The 16,358-nt window shown below is 39.0% G+C and overlaps 1 protein-coding gene across 7 annotated transcripts in view; it reads left to right on the top strand.

Annotated features, from left to right (window-relative positions):
- Positions 1-16,358, top strand: part of TTC29 (tetratricopeptide repeat domain 29) — a 343,118-nt gene that overhangs the window by 128,286 nt on the left and 198,474 nt on the right. The gene's annotated exons all lie outside the window — the stretch shown is intronic.

Consider the following 16,358-nt stretch of genomic DNA (forward strand, 5'->3'; position numbering starts at 1 on the left):
GCATACAATGATTTTTTTTCATATATTAATATTTATATGATTATAATTATGATTAAAGGATAATGATTTAAACTCTTTGGGGAATAGATAATATGACTTCTTTATTTTTATGCTGGAAGCTTTCAATGTAATACATAATCCTGAGTATGTTATAATAGGATTGAAACAAACAGAGAGTACACTAAAAAAATCCTCCCTGCAGCTCGGCTGGATGTTAGTACAAATATATAAGGCGATATGTGATGTGAAAGAGAGAAATAAAAAATCGGAGAGAGAGGTGAAAAGATGCTGCTGAAATCAGAAATAAAAAACATGTTTCCTGTCACAGTATGTAAAGATTCTGCTGCTAGTCTTGTCTATTTTTGATGCGTAACAGTAAGAAATATTCTATATGTTTCATTATCGTGATATGATAAAGTTGTATATCAGTGTGTATCACAGCATATATCTCTGTGTTATATGTGAATAGAAAATATTTGGGGAGAAATTCTTCATTTACTAGAGAATAGTAGCATCTCTATAGAAAGAAAGAGCCTGAAAATAACAATGCCATGCAGAGAGTTATTGTAAATTAAATCTCCTTCCTTCCTTCCTTCCTTCCTTCCTTCCTTCCTTCCTTCCTTCCTTCCTTCCTTCCTTCCTTCCTTCCTTCCTTCCTTCCTTCCTTCCTTCCTTCCTTCCTTCCTTCCTTCCTTCCTTCCTTCCTTCCTTCCTTCCTTCCTTCCTTCCTTCCTTCCTTCCTTCCTTCCTTCCTTCCTTCCTTCCTTCCTTCCTTCCTTCCTTCCTTCCTTCCTTCCTTCCTTCCTTCCTTCTTTTTTTCTTGGAGTGTATGTGTTTGCAGTATACTATTTCAAGACTTTGGTATCACAGAATAACTGTTAGTCTTTAGTCACTTTCTGCACCAATGATTCCATCTGCTGGGAATTCAATTGATTTTTCACATCTTGGTGTAAGAAGGCCCAGACTGTGCCCTATTGCCTGTGAGTGTGTGGTGGCACCACAGCAGTGAGGGATGTCAAAGCAAATGCTTTTAGGACAAGAGCAATGATGATGGAATACTACGGAGAGCTTTAAGGTTTCATGGAACTTTTTCTTATCTGAGTGGATCAAAATGTGGATTTCATATGGCAAGAGACTTTGTCATATAGGATCTTGCTACCTTATTAATTTTTTTTTTTAAGTGTGTGTTACTGTTCCTTAGTTTGAAGCAACGTTTCTTTCCCTTTACATTTGGATTTTCAACTCTTTAAGCATGAAATTAATTAACATTATCTTCCTAATCCTATTAAAAGATACTCCTGAAAAGTATCTCTCTCCTGGGAAGGAGTAGAAGGTTAGGGATAGATAGATGTGGAAGCAAGGAAAGTGATGCTATGAGATTTTACCTGCTTGTGCATTGTGCCACAAGGGAGCATATTCGTATTAATTGTACTTAATTGCTATCAGGGCTATTAAAACTTCTGAACAGACTGAAAAGAATAATAGACTCTTCCTAGGCCCTTGCTGCTCTCTTCTGCACCTCTCTGACCTTAAAATTTCCTAACTGAAATGGTAATAGGCAGAGGCCACTGGGACAGAAGTGGCAAAAAATGTGGGTAGAGAGCTATAGTCATGGAATATGGAGACACATTGCAAGGATGAGGAGTGAATTATTGGATTTCCACTAATGGTAGATATAATGCCTATACTGCACACGTGATGAAGTATAATATTTGTAAACATTGCTTGCATTTATATGGTGTGCCTGTAAAATCAACCCTCATTTCTGTTTAGTTCATTTGAAGCTCATGAGAACATGACTCTGCCTTTGGAGAAAGTGACAAATTGGGATGTGATGCTCTTGTGAAGATATGACAGTGTCTGGTCTCTGTGATGTGTGTAGGAATTACGTTTCTTCCCTCAAATAAGGGACTCCAGTTCATTTACAGGAAAGAGCTTCTTAGGCTGAGGGCAGACATGACTCGTAAAAGGAGCTCTAAACTAGGAGGCTGGGGAAGGATGCTGGTAAAACTTCTTAACTAGTTAAGTCTGCTACAGACAAGAAAAAAGCAAGAGTCATAGTTGCATGGGGATGAAATGAAGAAAAAGTGACGTTGGCAAGCTGTCACTTTTTTCTGAAATGTATTTTCCAATAAAGTCAGGTCTCGGATATCCTTACAAGTGAATGAAGGTAGATTTTTTTTTTTTTTAACCAAATAATCAAGTAAACCAGAAAAAAATAATGATGTGTTACGCTTAATTTCACTGAACAGCAAGATATAAAGGGTTTGGACATATAAACTAAACTTAGAGCAGATTCAATTTTGTTCAGTTCTCTTTCTGAGAAAAGTAAAAGATAAATCTGTACTTCTGGGGCCTTCGGCAAACTGAGAAACTGAGGATATTTAGTGAGCACTGGGAAGCTCACATATTTGAACATGGAGGAGGCATATAATAGCTTTGAACCAAATAAGTTTTAGCGGCAAGCAAGATGACTTAAGTAGGAAGGAGTACAGATCTCCTCGGAATTATAATCTTAAACTGTGTGTTATAAGTAAGAAGAGAATCCATAAGGGATGTGAAGGGGATTGGTTAGGAGGAAGAATTATGCCCTGGAGGTTAAAAGATACAGAACTGAAGCAAGAATGGCCAAAAGCTGTTTTAAACCAGACTTTACTATTCATTTCAGTTCTCTTCAGAGCTCTTCAGCTTTGCAAACAAAAATGGAACAAGGAAGAAAAATTCTCATCCTATGTCTTCTCCAAGGAGCACACTAAGTAGATGCATGTGTGATGGCTTTAAGCAACTCATCAGGAAAACCCACCTGATACACCTGAGATCACATTCCCCGTCACTGAGAAGTGCTAAAAGAGGAGTTATAGTCCCACTACTTTCCTCTTGCTTTCTCCCTCTGCCAAAGTCAGTGTATTTTGTAAGGACCTCTTCAGGGGCTTTGTTGTATTTGCTAATATCAATAAGCAAAGCTCAGCTCTGGCTTGCCACTCACAAATTTCTCTGCAGCATATCTTTCTTTCATTCTTCTCCCTTCTATGTCAGAGAGAATATTTCAGGTTCACCAATAACCTTCTTGAAGCTGAGAAGATTTTGTCTGACCAGTATGCATAGTTGTGTTTGCAGCTGGGAGGGTGCTAAACAGTTTGCTTAGGCTAAATGGGACTTGTATGTGGCATTAGACTTAGTGTAGTGATAAAGAGGAAAAGTCTCTCAGAAAAAGGCAAGACAAGAGCGGACTCATGTCTGTAGGACTGCTACCTCTCTTACTGTCCCATTTGAAAGGTATGTAATAAATTCAGAAGGAAGTTACACTATCAAAAGACAGATAGTAAATGGCCTCAGAGTTAATGAAGATGAGCTCAATTCCATAGAAATAATTTCAGTATCAGTGTTAAGAAAAAAAGTGGTCATTTGATATCTCTCTGGCTTTTAGTCATCCATCTATAGAATGGGAATAATAATTTTTCTGCTGGTGGAGGTTGTCTATGTGAAAACACATACATTCTTGCTGTGAAGCACCATAAAACTGGTGGCACAGATATACATTTTTTTATTCTTAGTGAAGGAATGCGCAGTGTGTGTGAGAATAAGGTCTGGAATGACCCATTTGCTGAACAGTATTTAATATGTAAACATTTGCTGAATAAGGCAGTGATTTCATAGGAAGAAAAAAAAAAAGTGATAAATGACATTTAGGATTGTGCTCTACCGGTGTTTCACAGAGAAACTGAAGGTTGTAAGAGTAATCCTAAGACCAGTGTTTCTTTTTTTTAAAAAAAGTATTTTTGTCAGTTCAAGAGCAATTGACTTTGCAAACTTTATATACTGCAGACTTACTTTACTGAATCATATATGTGTCCACACATATGGAGAGAGATGGAATTGTATTATATACGTGTGTACCATCAAAAATGTATTACTGTTAGGAAAGGAGTAACCTTGTCTTACAGACTCTTACCCAAGTGGGTATGGCTCAATAAATTAGCTTTCTACCAGTGAAATAATCCCAGTAAGCAGTCAAAGAAACTATCCGTAGACCGAGATTAACCTTTTACTTAAACGAAGAAAATTTTGCATGGAACATCAAAAGTCATGGAAGTCTGAGAAATGAATGCTATGGGGATTGGCAAGTTACTGACAGTTTAGGACCTGGGTTTATCTCCTGCCACAAAATCCTCCAGAACCACCCAGCAAGAGTTCCAGACAGAGGTGATGCTGTTGGATGTGGAAACGTATGCGCAACCCTGTACTTGCTTGTTATGCACAAAAACACATTTGTGGGAGGATGCAGGAGAGAGGCTGACAGGTAAACTTGGTTACTGACCGTTAATAACATTTCACTGCTAAAGTTCCTGATTACTGTTTCAAGGAGAGAAACTTAAGACTGAAATACTCTGTTTTACAAGCACACATATCACTTAGTGTGCTGTGTCAGCATGTAACTGTACCATTCAGTCCACCAAGGACTGGGGCACAAGAGTGGTTCAAACTACAGTCAGTCTTTACTAAACTGGACTCAATGTAAAATTGTTGAAGTGAAGCCTGGAGGTGCCACATGGTACACCGCTGATGCTGGGTGGTTTTTGTATCCATGGGGTCCTTCTGAGTGTGAGTCAATGGATATGAGCAGAGATAATTGTTACTGCAATCACTCTGAGACACTAATAAGGACTTTGCCAATGCAAGTATTCATTTAAAATGTCAATCTTTATGCTACAGTATTCATATGAGCATCTCATATTGTAATTCTAGTTGAGGGGAAACAGTAAAGTTAAAAGGCTGCAAGCTTTGATAAACAAAGAACAAAAAGAGAAGGTTCCACTATATTATGTATTATTTCTATAACATTGTACAACAATATCTTCATGTTTGCCTTATACACTCTGCTGGGTGTACACCTCAAGGTTACAGCATGGTTGTAAATTCTTTTAAGAAAGACACAGCACTTCAGTGTCTCGCTGGCTTCCTTCGGTGATATAAGCGCAGTTTCTTCTGCACTGATTCTTTTGTCTGTAATGTATCTTTTGTTGCTCACCTAAAAGGAATAGTGGATTAAAGTGAAATAAATCTGCAGAATGTGCTTTGTAAACAGTATTATTTCAGCAATACTGCTCATAACACTGAAGCACAGAGTTAGGGATTTGGTTTTCTTTGTTTCTTTTGTTTAAATTTTGTTTTTAACACAAATTAAGAGCTTTTCAGATGATCATGCAAATATCGTAGCTATCACAGCACATATGCAGTTCATCCCTTCCATAGCTCCTGTTCCTCTGAGGTTCATACAAAATTTGACTGTTCCCCCTCCCCCCGCCCTTCATTTTCTACCTTTAAATATTGCAAATCAAACAGTCAAAACATCCAAAACATATCAGTTCTTTGAATCTCCTAGAGGACTCCCTGCTGTGCTTTCTGAATTTTTAAGCTTTTCAGCATCTCATGTGACAGCAAGTTTTCTTCTAATGGACACGTGCAATGCGCAGTCTGTCAGTTTTTTCCCAACTCTTGCTCAGAGAGAACTTCAGCACTTGCCATATCAACTTTTTTTTGATAGCTAGAAGTATTCAGGTCTTTCTCAATGAATCCTGCAACCATATGTTTTGCACTGGAAGAATAAATGCAAATTATGGTAGCCCTTTGGTTAATCTTTCCCCATGTTCAGCGTTGCTTGAAGGCTTGAGTCACCGAGGCGCGGCATGTGTGAGTCTTGCTCTCTGTGCTCCCTCTAGTGATCCAACCTCGTAAAATATTTGCTTCTGAGGGAGGAGAGCTGGAATTTCCCAGGTGGCTCACAAAACGTTTAATGAAGTGTGTAGCGCAACCATTTCATTACAACATATTGTGTACTTTTGCCTTTAATAACTGCATTCCTCATCCAAGAAGCCTCTATAGCTTTCCAAAATGAATTACAGTGGTATTATTTTTCTGAGATTATGTTTTTCCGTGACAAGAATAGCACTTTTCTAAACTATTGTATTTATTAGCAACCTGTTACCCTCTGACACTACTGTCATTTTCATCAGCCTTGATAAAGGAAGCATCATTTAAAATCTCTTTAAAAATTATTAAACCAGCTTTATAGCTCTCTTTCCTTTTTTTTTTTTTTCTTAAACTGTGCATGAAGCAGGGAAATAAGAGTCTATAAAAAATTAAAATTTTTATTCTCATTTGATGGCAGTTGAAAAGACAGACTAGCCTGAGGGTGGAACAATTTTCCATGGTGGGACAGAGGAATTGTACTGTCCTGATGAAGAACAGGCTGACTTAGAAGGTCTTCTCCATCTACAAGCTGAAGTGTGCTATTCCTAGGTGGGTACCACTTCAGAGGAGCTATTGCTCTTCCTGAAAGTTTAGAGGCACTGAATCTGTAAAAACCAGCGCACATACAAAATTTCTTGCTTAGTTCCTCCTTCTTTGCTTCTGCACATGCTGATAATCTACTGCATTTTCTTTGTCCACTGAGGATGTGAAGATATGTATCAAGGTTGTATACAGATAGGGTGGAAGATGCTGTGCTTACCTTCTACGTAACAGGTGAATTTTAGCCTGTGAGAAGGAAATAATCATAGTGTAAGGAAACTTATTCCTTGAAAAAAATCTGTTTCCACTGACATCTCTTAGCTAAGCTGAGGAATTAAGAGGCAAAGTGATCGAACTGCCTTTTGATCCAGAAGTTGTCCTTCTGAAATATGCTCTTACTTCATTGGAGAAATCATGTGTGACCTAGTTGCTGTGGACAAGGATAGGATGCAAACTCCTTCCAAAGAGGTCCTTTCAGCATGAATGTTCAATCCCTTGTAATAAGTGTCATTATTAAAAGCTTAATCCATTGTGTGATTCAGAGGAGCTAGAACAAATAATTTCATTTCTCATGTATTTGAATAAAACTATTAGAACAAAAATAGATATATTTTTTTAAGTGTGGCTATATTTCCCATATCAGTATTCTGTTCTTGGAGCATCACAGAATTGGGTGTTGTGTTCCGTTCTTGACAGATGTTTGAGCGTAGGCACAGCAGTGGCTGCAGTTACAGCTCAGCTTCACTTGTTCATAGTGTGAATATCATCTTATTAATTACAGCCAAATTCTGCCCTTTTTGAACAAACTTCAGCTTCCCATGAACTTCAGCAAATGCTGAGACTGTGCATAGCAGCCCCAGTCACTTGTCACTGTCAACATTTTAATAAGTATTTGCTTATTCATGAAGTACAGTATACAACCAGCATCCAGTTTTTCTTGGCATTTCTCAAATCAATGGGTACAGGACTGAGCCTTTAATTTGTCAGCAACCTGGCCATTTAAGTGAACTGTGCCTTGGACAGCAGATTGGAGAGCTGTTCACATGGCGTTTTATTTGATGCGCACAGTGTCTATGATAGGTTCAAGAGGTATTAAATCTAATGTACATGTGTGATTAATCTGTGTATGCAGAGTGAATCTTACTGGCCTGGAAGAAAAAAAAAAAAAAAAAGTGGTATGTAATTATTTTATTAGCAACCAGCAATTATACACAGAAACCAGTCTACAGTAAAAGCAATCTGCATTTACCCTGACAGCAAACTTTGACTATTGCCATTATTCATAAATATTTCCACACTTTTTGCCAAACTCTCATTTAATTCATTCCTTTAGTTGAAGGAAAAACAAAAATCTTAGAAAATTTCCTATCGTGGAGAATCAAGGAATTACGGCAAGCAAATAGCAAATGCCCCTGCCTGACTCCAAGAAAACGTGGTAGGCTGGATTTCTTCTGCAAGCCAGAGACAAGGGATATGAAAGTAGTGAGGGCCAATATTATTCAATATATTCATTAATGATTTAGACGAGGGAATTGAGTGTACTATCGGCAAGTTTGCTGATGACACTAAGCTGGGAGGAGTGGCTGACACGCCAGAAGGCTGTGCTGCCATCCAGCGGGACCTGGACAGGCTGGAGAGTTGGGCGGGGGATAACCTGATGGAATTTAACAAGGGAAAGTGTAGAGTCCTGCATCTGGGCAGGAACAATCCCAAGTTCCAGTATAGGTTGGGGCATGACCTATTAGAGAGCAGTGTAGGGGAAAGGGACCTGGGGGTCCTGGTGGACAACAGGATGACCATGAGCCAGCACTGTGCCCTTGTGGCCAGGAAGGCTAATGGCATCCTTGGGTGTATTACAAGGGGGGTGGTCAGTAGATCGAGAGAGGTCCTCCTTCCCCTCTACTCCGCCCTGGTGAGACCCCATCTGGAATATTGTGTCCAGTTCTGGGCCCCTCAGTTCCAGAAGGACAGGGAACTGCTGGAGAGGGTCCAGCGTAGGGCAACAAAGATGATTAAGGGAGTGGAGCACCTCCCTTATGAAGAAAGGCTGAGGGAGCTGGGGCTCTTTAGTTTGGAGAAGAGGAGACTGAGGGGTGACCTTATTAATGTTTATAAATATATAAAGGGTGAGTGCCACGAGGATGGAGTCAGGCTCTTCTCAGTGGCAAACAATGATAGGACAAGGGGCAATGGGATCAAGCTGGAACACAAGAGGTTCCACTTAAATTTGAGAAAGAACTTCTTCTCAGTGAGGGTAACAGAGCACTGGAACAGGCTACCCAGGGAGGTTGTGGAGTCTCCTTCCCTGGAGACATTCAAAGCCCGCCTGGACACATTCCTGTGTGACCTCACCTAGGCGTTCCTGCTCCAGCAGGGGGATTGGACTAGATGATCTTTTGAGGTCCCTTCCAATCCCAAACATACTGTGATACTGTGATACTCTGATTCCAAGTCTACCAAAAGGTAGGAAGTTGCTGAGTGGATTGTTCGCATCAGCTAGAGATGAGAAGGCAGGAACTGCAGCAAGAAGCAGCTTCTCCTCATGGAGGGCTGGAGGTAACAGGGCTGAAAAATATTTCCGTAAACTTTCAATAAAGATGACAGTGTAAGTAAGATCTGTGCACAGCTTTGCTTGACTGCTTCATAAAAGAAAAAAAAAAAAGGGCTCGTGAGTAGCAAATACAGCCAGCCCAGAAAACAAGAAAACTGCTGAGCAGAAATCCATCTGGAGGCTCTGGGATTCATCAAGGAGTTGATGGAGAGGAAACCTGATCCAGAAGGAGGACGTACTAGCAGAACCAAAAGGGATCCGAGCATATTTTCCCATTTTCCCTGTAATCACAACACAGCTATTCAAGGCTACTTTTTTTAATTCCTTTTTTAGATATAATTCTATTTTGGAAAAAAAAAAAAATGTTGTTTTCCCTTCCCCTGTATTAAATAGAGCAATAGCTACTTTGTCCACACTGCTGTTTGATCCAGGCAGCAGTTTGATATTTTTTACTCTGTTTTTAGCAGCCTGAATTCTTTGCCAAAAGTGGTTGCCACTCCTCTGGAAATCATAAAGCAACTAATACTAAATTTTCTTCCCTCATTTGTGAGATGAGTCCAGAGAAGTTTTAGTGGAAGCTGAATTTGTTGAGAATGCGCATCCAATGCTTCTACGTATTCTAAGTAAGATAAAGGCAAATTTCTGTTTCAATGTAAATGTAACCTTGCCTCCACCCCTCCGCGCAAACCCCAAAACCGGCAAAGAATAACACAAGAGAGAGGTTGATCTTAAGAGTTACATCAGTCAAATGGTGCTCCAAAGCAAGGGAGCAGCTCAAATACAATTTTAGCACCTCTGCCTTTCAGAACTCAGTTGGATGTAATGTCTACATCAAGGAACTGACAGAATGAAGCTAACTGGTGTGAAAAAAACCTACTCCTTCTGAAGAAGCTTCTAAATACCCGTTGTCTAAATCTATTGATAAGCAGGGATGCATTATTAATGAAGCCTGCAGCCTGCCTAGTGCTGCTCAGATGGTTCAAGCATTTAGTAGGAAATATTTCTGTGAAGTGCTGCACGGAATAATGACAGTGTCTGTCTTAAATCGAACAAATGACTGTAGCAAGCTCTGGGGAGGCTCAGAGCAAGCAGATGCTTTCCAAGTGAAAGACAGTGGGGTACCACCTGCTGTAGGCAGGCAGGAACAGTCCACTAAATATTGTCTTGTTAATAATTCAAGACAACAGGAACCCCTAGCTCTTCAGGCATGGCACTGCCCCTTCATCATGTGGCTTTTCATCACCCTAATGAGCTACTTGGAGAATCAGACACTGAAATGTCTTGCAGTTATTCTCCAAAGACTAGGACTCAAGCTGCCATAATTCTGAATAAGAAGTTGTCGACAGTGCACAAAATCAAGAGACTTTTAAAACTGGCAGGATTGGTGCTCTAGTTAAACATTGCTGTTTGCTACAGATTGCCGTGTAGTGACTCATCTGTGGTTTGTATAGCTCCTGATGCAGAATGGCTGTCTTTTAGGACATTTCTCTTGCTAAAAATAATTTATATTCCAGTATACTTCAGGTGTATTGTTAGTTTTATTTGCAACAAAGAAAAGAGCTCTATGAAAATCTACAAGAGATTACTTGCAACTGGAATTCTCAATACTTTCTAAAAAGGATCTGGGTTTTGTGATTAGTATGTGTTTGGGACGCTCCTCAATTCCTACCTTCATCATGGATGGTAAATCAACATTTGCCACTGAATACTCTTTGATTGAAATAATTGAAATTGCACTACATATTAACAATTAATAACCCTTCAAAAGTTAGCAAATCTTCTATGCAGACTTTATTGACTTCCTGTTTCACTGTCAACTCCAGCAGTTTGCTCTGCTTGACACTGCAGCTTCACGATGAAATGTGGCAGCTCCTGTATTAGCAGGTGATTGTTGCTGTTGCTTCTCTTTCAAGATGCAATCTTAACAGAACCTTCCCATTCATTCCCCATTTTTTGATTTAAGATATTTTTCTTCCCAAAACATATAAGCTCTCATTAATTTTTGAATGATAAAGTAATATTCTATTATGAGATGTTTCTTCTTTGCATGATTTTCCCAGCTGTCAAAAAGCTGAGTTATCACTCAGATACCTGACCTCTTAGCAAACTTCGTTTGGGTATTTTGCTGCACTTAATCAAGCTGATTAGGACTTCACTCTGTGAATGATCTTAATTCCAAATGGGATTTAGAGGACTGTTCATGAAACAAGTGATTATCTATACTGAGGAACTTCAACTTACAGCAAATTCCTTAGTGCTGTTATGATGAGGGTACTTCCTTCATGCCACAACCACTGGAAATGTCTTGTGACTTTCCAGCACTGAACACAAAGCTTTATTTAAAAGAGCCATGAGTGTGTATGACTTTCTCTGTTGCACTGTCAAGCTTCTGCTTACAGCTTTCCAAGTGTTTGGTCATCTATATGCACTAATACTGTTTGGTTTTGTCAGGGCTCAGAAAATTACTTGTGCTCCCTTACTAAGCTAATTGAAGTTGCTCCTGTGTCTCCGCAAAATTTACAATTTGTGTTCTGTTTTTGTTTGGGGGTTTTTTGTTGTTTGGTAGGGTTTGGGGGTTGGTTTGTTTGTTTGGGGTGGTTTTGTTATTTGTCTGTTTGTTTTGAGGGGGTTGTTTTGTTGGTTTTGTTTGTTGGGGGGAGGGTTCATTTTGGTTTGGTTTGTTTTTGTGTGTGTTGGTTTTTTTTTTTTTTCCTGTCATTCATGTTGTTAGAATGTCTCGGCAATCTCTGTTGTTTGTTCAGTGATGGCTGGTCCTTACTGGACCAGCTGGAAATTATATGCATTAAATCACTCTGTAAAGAAGCCCCAGGAATTTAAAACTGCAAACTGTAGTATTTTCCCAGGTATTATTTTTCTTGAGAAGGTTAGTAGGACAGAAAATGTCTTCTAATTTCTGCATAGGATGGGAATTTATGTGGTTTATTTCAAGTAAAACTAACAGCTATCCAGGAAAGTAGTCTTTCATGCATTTTTATTTCCTCTGTCTAGGGCACTATTTTATATTGAGGTTGTAGTAGTTTACTTCCGTTTGCATCATTTCTATCATTCTTTTGATTCTCTTCTCTGCTTCTCAGCTACAGCTGTTGCACAAGTAACTGTGATGTTTTCTATGCATCATAAATTATATACGGAGGTGAGAGAAGTCACTCTGCAAAAGTAAATTTGCCAAAACAGCTGGAGATTATGGTAAGGCTCTGTTGCCCACACCCCTCTTTTGAGATGGTGAGTAGACAGATGTCTTCAGCACCATTGATCCTCGTACTGTTGGCAAATACTCATCTGCAGTTCTTGGAGTGTTACAGCACTGGCTGGCCTGGATTGTTTCTCTGACTCCCTCAGCATCTCTCTCTGAGTGAGGACAGTGTTAGCAGTGCTCTCTGTTGTCCTTACAGCCATAAATTCAGCTGTTTTTGTGACACTGAGGCATATATTACCCTTTCTGATTCTCCCCAAACACAACTGCTGCTGCTACACAGAATGGAGACTTTTTATATAAAAACTACAAGGAATATGAGCTTTTATTTAATTTTTTTTTTTTTTTCTTAGACAAAAGCTTATTTTACGATAAGTCAAGTGTCTGGTCAGACATTATTGCTAGAGAGTATAATTTCTTCTGCAGCTTAAAAATCTCATTATCCTGACTGCCAGAAGATAGCCCATTAGCATTTCATTGTTAACTTCTAATTTGTTGACTGCAACAGGTTTGGGGCCTGCTTAATGTTATTTGGTAAGGAAAAACAAAGAAGTAGATGATCCTTGATTATTCAGTCTTTTCCTCCAGTGAGTGGTTTTGCTGTGTGTACAAAACCATAGGGAGGAGTTTGAATCTGAATACGATTGTACCTGTAGTATTGTAAGAAGAAACCTGTCAGCCCTAGTGGCTGACCTAGGATGGTTATCATCTCGTCTAAATTTGTTCTTTCATATCCTTTCCAAACTGTTAATGAACAGGCTTACATCTCATATTGCCCTTTCATAGAAATTAGTTCTGGGACAAACTTGAAATGCCAGAGCATTGGCCTGCCAGAGTGTTTGTCCCAGATATTTATTTCTCCATTTTGCTAATGGAGATGGCTGGTTCTTCCTAAAACAAGGCACGTTCCCCAGTATGACTTCAGATAAGACAAAGATGAAAAATGTCAAAACTTCTAATAAACAAATACATATAAAACCAGAACCAGATATGTATTTATATTAGGTAGATAGCTGTAAAACTTGTAGATACAGGCAGATGACGATGCTTATTCTTACATATTTTCTTGCCTGTTCATTTTTCATGCAGAATATGGGGGTCTGATTCAAATCTTTTGGAGGTGGCCTCAGGTGCATATATTTTGCAATTTTAAAATTATTTTATATTTGAGGAAACCAAGCAATTAAAAGCCAGGATCAAGACTTAGACTACAACAGAATATAATTAGCAGTAGGTCACAGAATTGTGTAAGAAAGTGAGCCGAGTCTAGTTGATAGCTTTCCTAGGAGTTCATTTTCTTGGTGGGAACAGGTCCTGCCTTCCTATTATCATTGTTCCTCAAAACAGCCAATAGATAGCCAACAGCCTGGTAGTAGGCTGCAATATACCTATTTTTTTTGTCCCACCCTCTTTCTTCTCTCCTGATGAGAAGTTGTGTTTGTCACAGGAGCAATGATGAATAATCTTGTGGGCTCTATGGACAAATTGCATATTTATAGCAGTGTTTCATACAAAAAGAGAGGTAAAATAGCTTATATTAAAGTGTAGGAGACAAAGATAAAGATTGCCTGCCTGACATACTCTGAAAGCACAGAGAAGGGCCCCCCAAAGGAGGTTACAGCCTTGGACCAGCCTTGCTGAGATGAGAGACCATCTGTCAGCATATGTTGCGCTATTGAGTTGTGCCACTGAATGTTTTTACCTTATGCTAATAAACACAGTATGGATAAAATACAGGTGAGGAGCTGTATGGTCTACCACAAGCTAACAGCATTCATTATTGGCAAAACTGAGTATGTGAGCAATGTGAATGTACAGCTGGTTGCTATAACACAAAGCTTGTGTTTGTATACACTAATGAGAAGGTAAAGTGAACCACCTGGCACCTGCAATCAGCTGTCTGAATACACTCTACTTTGCAGAAAAGACAGCGAACAAAACTGGGTAAGAAAATTTTTAACTCAGAAACTGAAAATTTGGTCCCCAATTTTATTTTCAAATCAATGTTACTTTCAAAGTATATGACTATGAAGTGGCAACTACGTATTTGTCTCACCTACAATGGTATTACTAAACATTGATCGCTTTTCTGCTTTCTAAATTAAATGGTGTAGTAAACAGTCATCTGGTTTTCTCAAAATATTATCAGATCCTGAGATGCCAACAGAATATGTGACACTGTTGAGGAGTTATAGGCGTGCAGTTTGCATGTTTCAATATGCTTCACTAGTAGAAGAAATAAATTGCAGAATTCCTCACCAACACTGCCAAGTAGACAGGATTTAAGGAGGAGAACATAATAGTGTTATTCAGGAGTGCCTTTGATCATGGGAAGCTTAAGCTTTTGAAATATCTTGCAACTGGCTAGCTTAGAATGAAATTTTTAAAGGCTGCAAGAACCTTAAAGCCTTCAAAGGTATGCTTTCTGTCAAAAATCACTGTGATTGCTCTCCTATGTGAGGCTTTGCTAACAGAAGAAATACTTGCCTTGAATGTCAACATTAGCATATCGGACTGCCAGAAGTACTGCAGTAAATTGGCCCTAAATGCCCGTTGAGCTCTGTAGCCATTGGCCTGGTAGACCTGCCAGGGCCCCACCAGCACAGCTACCAGGCAAGTGTGTTGGGGTAGATGCTGCCAGAGTGTGGGGATAAGTGCAGTGGGCAGAGAGGACTTCTTTTTGGAATCAGAAGTTGCATAGCCAGGAGTAGCAGGGACATAACTAAGGCCAAAATAGACATTTCTTACGATGTTTCACTGTGTTTTTAACAAAGCAGGAAATAAAGTCCTCATTTGCCAGTAACTTTAATATGATCAGAAATAACCTCAAAAAATCTCATCTCCATCAAAACATCGAGGAACCCCAACACTCTCTTCCCGGTGCTAAAAGGGAACAGAATAAAGTATGCTTTTTTAGTAATTCAGACTTTTTCTGTGATTAAAATGCTAGCTAGTTTTCCTCTATAAAACCAATTTGCCTTTATCTGCAGTTATTCATATGAAAGCAACTTAGACAAAGAAGAAAAAAATTGTTGAGAATTCTGCATTCTGGTAGTACATGAGATTGCATCTCCTTCAGTGACATTTGCTGCTTTATTGCAGGCTACATCTGTCAGTCCATTTCAAAAGTCTCCATTTTGCCCTTCCTCACATCACTGTTGATTATTTTTTTCTCCTCTGAAGACAGAATACTGCTATAGAATGCAATAGGTTAGTTAGAAAGGCATCTATTCAGTACCAACTCTAAAGCTGATCCCATTTTTCTTTAATTGAATACCTCAGCCCTCCAACTGCAAAACCAAATTTATTCTCAAAACTTACGCCATTAGATATGCAAATGCTTGTGCTGATTTTGCAATTAGGTTTGGGGGTTTTTAACTGGAAAATAGACCAGCTGTTCTATTAGGACAGCTGAAAGAACAGTCCATCCTGTTGCTGTTGCCCGTCTCCTTCTAGTCCTACAACCGATTCGTTCTATGGTTTTGGACATGTCCCTTCCCTTCTCAGATTTCCAGGTGTAGGGCCTCATTTAAGTTATTTTCATGGAATTAATTATATAAGCTTAAATGCACACTAAGATGAGAATCTGATTTGCTGACTGTGAAGAAATAAATCACTAAGTGTTCTACATAGGGTTGCTGTAAGAACTCCTTAGGAGAATGTTTTGAAAGGATGTTCTAGGTGTGCTAAATAGTTTTGTATCATGATCAGAACTTCTTATATCTTATAGACAAATGTGCAATATCATACATCTGGATCTACACCAACCACTCATGCTTGGTAGCTATCAGAATGCTTTTCTTTTTCTATTAAATATATTATTTAAGTTTGCATGTGGGAATAATTTTTCAAATGTGAGTTTTCTAACCAGGAAAGAAATAACCTTGCTTAGTGGTACAACAGTGTAACCATATGACACAACATCCTTCGGAATGTCAGACAGCAGTGTCGCACAGCACAAGAGTGGCTCCGTCCCCATGGCCATTGTTTTAACAACTACCTATTTCACACTGATTTCACTGAGGGCAAGATTATCTTTTCCCAATATTCTCTTTTTTTGGTGGGAGCTCCTCAGATTTGGCAGGGTGAAACAGCTAGACTACTTCTAAGGTATAATGCCTGGATTTTATTATGTAGCTTTGTGAGTAATCCAAATTTCTGGTCTGATGTCTTCCACCCCAACTTTCCCCTTCCTTTCCCCATCCCCCCTTTTATTTCTTTCTTAATTAATATTAGATATGCAAATACTGGCATTTTATTTGGACTAACCAGATCTAGGTCATACAAAGAACAAAATGTCAG

Source organism: Patagioenas fasciata, chromosome 4 (genome assembly GCF_037038585.1).
Source record: "Patagioenas fasciata isolate bPatFas1 chromosome 4, bPatFas1.hap1, whole genome shotgun sequence".
Lineage (NCBI taxonomy): Eukaryota > Metazoa > Chordata > Aves > Columbiformes > Columbidae > Patagioenas > Patagioenas fasciata.